This window comes from Octodon degus, unplaced genomic scaffold (genome assembly GCF_000260255.1).
Source record: "Octodon degus isolate 3935 unplaced genomic scaffold, OctDeg1.0 scaffold00068, whole genome shotgun sequence".
NCBI lineage: Eukaryota > Metazoa > Chordata > Mammalia > Rodentia > Octodontidae > Octodon > Octodon degus.
Window position 1 is genome coordinate 6,884,025 of NW_004524644.1, and position 6,148 is coordinate 6,890,172.

The 6,148-nt window shown below is 36.8% G+C and overlaps 1 non-coding gene across 1 annotated transcript; it reads right to left on the reverse strand.

Annotated features, from left to right (window-relative positions):
- Window positions 1-189, reverse strand: LOC111817738. The gene has a single exon (XR_002821867.1). It is a non-coding gene; the product is annotated as a U2 spliceosomal RNA (small nuclear RNA).
- Window positions 190-6,148: the final 5,959 nt, after the last annotated feature.

The window sequence follows — 6,148 nt, forward strand, 5'->3', positions numbered from 1 at the left end:
AAATTCATTTCCATACAAACTTTTAATAAATCTGCTAAATGACAAATGCTGAAGTGATGGGATTGAACAAAACAGGAAGACCTTTGACTCCATGAAATTTGCACCTCCATTGGATAGAGGATGTATCAGATATTAAACTGATGAGAACAGATACTACACTTGATCTTAGCCAAAACGCTGAGAAGCAATGCACTTCAGTTGGAAAAGGAGGCAGCAAAATAAAATAAGCCATGTATAATAGGTAGTGTTAGATTTCTGAAAGGTACCCAGTAGAGAGTATTGAGGACTTAACATTAGACAACTTAGAGAAATGACATTGACACTGAGACTTGAAGGGTTAGAGAAAGTTCTGTGAAAAGTGAGAAAAGAATGCTTCAGCAAGGAGAAACATAAGCAGAAGCATTGAAATGGGAAAGTTTGCAAAAAGGCTGGTCTAGAACATCTAGAGATCTGTTTGGAACTCTCTCTGTTTAAAACTCTAAATGCTTGAGGTTAATAAAGTCTTTCAGGACTCCAATCCTAACACCTCTTTCCTGGCCCTTCTGTCATTTAGTAAATGTTGGCTAGACTCCTTCAATGCTGTGGGTTCTGTCACTTCAGATCCCTTGCCCTTGCTTGTCTCTAGCAGGCAGGAAAGATCTCTTTGTACTCTGTTCTTTCCTGTTTCATTCAGACTTACGCCTCACATCTCAAAAAGGCCCTACTCCTCTCAGAGGTGCATGCTTCCTGGCAACGAATTGTCCCGTGAGCTCCTGTGTTGTTTATTCATAATTAGTTGGCTCTTGTCTTGCTCCGACAATCTTTCATGTGACACCAGGGGCTCAATAAGGGCAGGGATCTTGCTTGTGTTTTTAAAACTTGACCTCAGTGTCTAGTACTATTCTTGTCATTATATAAAATCTGGGAAGAATTTGGGTGAGTGAATATATGAGTGAATTCAGTGAAAGAGTTCCTTGATATTGAAAGAGGCAGAGGTTGAGGATTGTGACCAGCTGTGGGAAAGAATGAAGTCAGTTGGAAAATTTTGGATTTAAGCTTAGAAGTCATTCTTTTCTTTTGCAAAAAAGAAGGGGACAAAGAGATTAAGGAGTCGAGGAGGAAGAAGGGAGGGAAATGAAAAACGAATTAAGATGTACTATGTACATGTACCAGCTCCTCACAATGAATGCAATCTTTATATGCTGTGGACTCTTACTGAAAATGAAAGTTACAAAAAATACAAAAAAGACTTGATTGATGTCTTCTACTCCACTCTCATCTCTGCTACTCCACTTGTCAGAAATGCTCAAACTTCTCTACTCTTGCTTATTCTGTTAATCCACTCTACACTCAACAGAAATTATTATTTTAGCTTCTCCAGTGGTCCATTAGCTGCAAACTCAATAGTCAGTGCATCTTACACATGAGTATGAACCTCATCCGTTATTTCTTCCTATGGGAAACACATTTTTTTTAAATTTTTTTTATGAATTTAGGGAAGGGTCTACAGGGTGTACAGGGTCTCACTACATAGATCAGTCTTGTAGTGATTCTCCTGTTTTCAGCCTCCCAAGCACTGGGATTATAGGTGCATGCTACCACACCCAGTCTCAGTTGCCATCTCAGTATACCCTAGGGGTGGGGACAGCGTGGAAAGACAGGGATCGAACCCTGCCACTGTGCTCTGACTAAGCAGGAGCTTTAGTCTGCTGAGCTATCTGGCTGGGTAAGAGACAATTTCTTTGGTGTCTTTTTATGTGTATTCACAACATAGGAATTTTTATTTTTTTTTTGGATTAATGCCAACTTCCCACTTTTGTGGGGAGACCAAGAGCTCACTCTCCTAAGCTCTTTATCCCTTTGCTATTATCCCATTCGAGGGCTGCTCAAGACTCCAATTCCAATTTCAGTTTCTTACATGGAGACTAGAACTCAGTACTGAACCAAAAATTTTCCTATTCAATGTTCAACTTGACATCTGCACCTAAATGCTAATTAGATATCTCAAACCTAACATGTCAAAAACTGAACTTTTGAATTTCCTTAGCGCATGGTGATAGACCTGGATCAAGTTTTAGTTAGACTTTTCTCTCTTGTCTAATGGTCTTAACCATCCAGCATAAAAGTATAAAAATTATGTAGAAAAAGTAAGGCAATATTAATATACTGTAAAAGGCTCAAGTCAACAACATCTGACATTGTCAGTCCTTTGGATAACTAACTACTATTATGGACTACTGGACTATATAGGATTATTGTGCTGAATTCACATACATACAATGCTTAAATGGCAATGGAATACTCATCTCTGACAAAACTAAACAAAAAAGGGTGATATAAATGAAGGACCATTTTGTAGTGAAATATATTATATGATATTATATTATGTTATGTTATATTATATTATATATAATATATATACATATAGTTAAAAATAGATAAACAACTACTTTCTCTTAATTCAATGAGAAGAAAGATTTACACTAATAGTGTTTAGACAGGATATCATGTCTGCATCTTGTACTATGAATAATTACTATGAAGAAAACAATGCAATGTATTAATTTTTATAACTGTTCTACTAACCTGTTTTGAAACTGTCTCATTGCTATTTGTTTCTCAGTAAAATTAATAAAAAAATGAATTTCCTTACAACAATTGCTACTCCAGAAATCCTTCCTGCCTTAGTAAATGATACTGGTTCTGCTGATAGCTAAACTGAACATCCCAAAGCCATTCTCTACTCCTCTCTCGTGCTCACATCCTATCTCACGGTTACCCAAGTCCTAAAGATTCTGGCTTTGAAATACTTCTAGCATTCGGCATCACCCCATTCAGTATCTCCCCACCAAAAGGATCTCATTCTTATTTCATTTTTGCCTTACAAAATACAGAAACCAAAGCAAACATTGCAAAAGTTGATCTGTTTGTGTTATTCCCATTTTCAAAGTTTTCTGTTGGCTTCACATATCTCCATGTTAAGCTTGGCCTTTAGGGCCCTGCCATGGCCTTTGCGCCACCTTCCTTTCTGCCTACCCCATTCCATCTTCTCTTTTGGTGAATTCTATTTCAGGTACTCTGAGATTTTTGCTATTCTTCAAGACTGTTTTTGAAGATAGGTCCCACTTGAAACCTTTTACTGCTGTACCTTTTATGTGGGACACTCTTGCTTCTTCAAGTCTATGTTAGAACATTACTTTACGCAACTATGTTACTTCACTTTGTCTTTCCATTCACACTTCATCAAAAATAGACTCTTCTGTCTCTTTTTCTCATCCACTTCAACCTCCTAACTCTTTACATCTTTTGATACAATATGTGTTTCTCTAGATTTAATAGAAGACAGATGAATGAATTCAGTCACAATTCAAAGTATAATTATAATTCAAACAATATGGTCCAAACTTAGGTCTCTTTCCCACTGCTTGATTCAAGGTAAAAGTGGGAGGATTTTTCTTACTCCATTTACTGTTCTTCAGATGGCATGCAGAATGCTAAGGAACTGATAGAATTATATATTTCGTCTTTTCGCTGAAAATTTAGTCTCTTTCCACATCTTTACCATGCTTTTCCCTCTAGGTTTCCATAATTATTCATACTTACTTAAACTGATGGGCTCATTCCTCTGACTCAGAGCACAGGGGTTCCTTAAAAGCTTACTTTGCATAAAGAAAGAGCCTTGATAGTCTCAATAACTTAGTTTTCTCATCCAAGCTGATTCTTATAGAAAAAAATCCCAGAAGAATTTACCTTGTTCACTTAACATCATAACATTTTCAAAACAACATAATACAGCAACAGTAATGTGTAAAGAGCTGCACAGTAATTTCCCAGCAGCCCTCATCACGGATGCCAGCTGCTGTTCTTGGGGTGAATGGCTGGGTAATGGTGCAGTTCCCAGGAAGAGTGAAATGACTATCTAAGCACATTTTGTTTTGTTTTCTGGTGCAATTAAATTCCCTTTAGATAGATACCTTCCTCTGCTCAAGGCTGTCTTCTCTGGACCTAGGATTGTGTCTCCCATTTTGAGCACATGGTAGTACAAATATGTGTAGAATTAAATAAGAGAGTAAATGAATAATTGCAGCATAGTTTCTTGGAGGAGGCTTCCATGTGGTGTGAGGAAACTTGTGTTTTGATCGTTAGTCAGGTTAAGCATAGCACCGCCTCCCTTCATTCATTATCAAAGTAGGGGCAATGATACTTCATAGGATGGCTGGGAGGATTCAGTAAAAGAGTATGACTGTGCAATACATACCAGATGCTAGATAGAAGTTTAGCTTTTTAGTCAGTTTAACCCATACCGTCCCTTTCTTCTTCTTTTGGCTGTTGAATTTATTTGGCTGTTTCTAGATAAGGAATCTTGAGCAAATTGTATCAATTGTATTAAGTTTCTTACTTTATTTCTGATATAATACTTAAATGTTTCTTTGAGAATCAATTATGAACATAAATTCCAAAAGAAATTTTGGTTAAAAAAACATTCTGAAGCTCACACATGGCTTTCATTTTGTTAAAATTTCTAAATCTCCATCTATAGAAGATAGGACGGCATGGTATGGGATGATCACACAGTATGTTCAACATGCTTCAGCTTCTTCAAGAAAATTAACTTTATTTGCCATATTCCTCAACTTTCCCAATGTCCACCTCAGAGAAAAGTGATCAATGATGTAGAGTGTGCCTCAGAAGAGTCACATGGACAGAAAACCTTCTCTCAGGCTTTCACAGAGAGCAAATTGGTCAAGCAATGTTGATGACTCATCCATATGACTGACACTGACAAAGCATCTACAAACTGAGGTACAGGGTTTCAGGATAAATCCTGAGGGGATTTGACTGACCTTGTCAGATACCAAAGTTACATTTCTTGTTATATAGGTCTTGCTTTATCTTGATCTTAAGCATCCAGCAGAAAAGTATGAAAAAGAAGTATAAAAAGTAAAGCCACATTAATATGCTGAGCTGTTAAAAGGCTCAAGTCAACTTCTGACATTGCCAGTCCTACAGGTAACCACTACTATTATGGGCTACTGGACTACATTGGAATATTTTGCTGAATTCACACACCTACGATATTTAAATGGCAATGGAATACCCATCTCTGACAAAACTAAACAGTAAAAGGGGATACAAATGAAGAACCATTTTGTATCTGTATATTTAAAATAGTTAGGATAGATATGTAACTACTTTCTCTTAATTCAATGAATAGAACGATTTGAACTAATAGTATTTGAGGACAGGATATCATTTCTCCATCTTGTACTATGAAAAAACACTAAGAAAAAAAAAAAAAAAAAAAAAAAAACCCACAAAAAACCCGCAACCTTTCCCTATGTCCAAAAGTCACTCCTCTGTGCTGTCTTTTGGATGATTTCTTTTTGCCTTTTGGTTACTGTATAGCTTTTTTTCCTCAACACCACTGACATTCTAGCTGGAGAATTCCTTCTTGGGGGCAGGCACTCTCTTCAGCATGGCAGGCTATTGAGCAGCATCCTTGCTCTCGTACCTACTAGATGACACATGAGTGTCCCAGAAATATTTTCGGAGATTGTCAATAACCTCTAGGGAAGATAAGAAGGGTAGCAAAATCAAACTGAGAACACTGAATTACTGGTGTTTCTTGATTAGAATATTTCATCTAAGCCTTAAAACAATAACTTAGCATCAGCCAGATTCCTGGGTACCTAAATAAGGAGACTTCTGGTCTGATAGTAATATTTTCTCTTGATTTCTCTTGTTTAGTGGGAAAAACCCCAGCATGCATGATATTAGTTCTGTTTTATTGAACTGGAATAATTTGTAGGTGATAGCCTTGTAAAGTCATAAATAATGCTTCCTTTTATTGTCAAAAGTGTTCATGTTTGAACAATAAGTTATATGTGACTGCTTTTGGCTATGTGAATATTATTTTTGATGTTGGAATTTAATATTAAAAAACTCCCATAAAGTTTACCTTTCTTCCTTTGAAACACCTTAAGGCAGCGAGAAAGAAAATAAATGAATATACTACAGAATGCTAGTGAGTTACAAGTGTCACTCAAAGGTGCAACACAGGAGCAGGGAGTGGCAAGAGTTGTTAGTTAGACTGGAAGATCTCTGTTAACAGTACCCCGTGTGTAGAGGACAACAGATGAAGAGATTATGGATCATACTTCTGACTCTT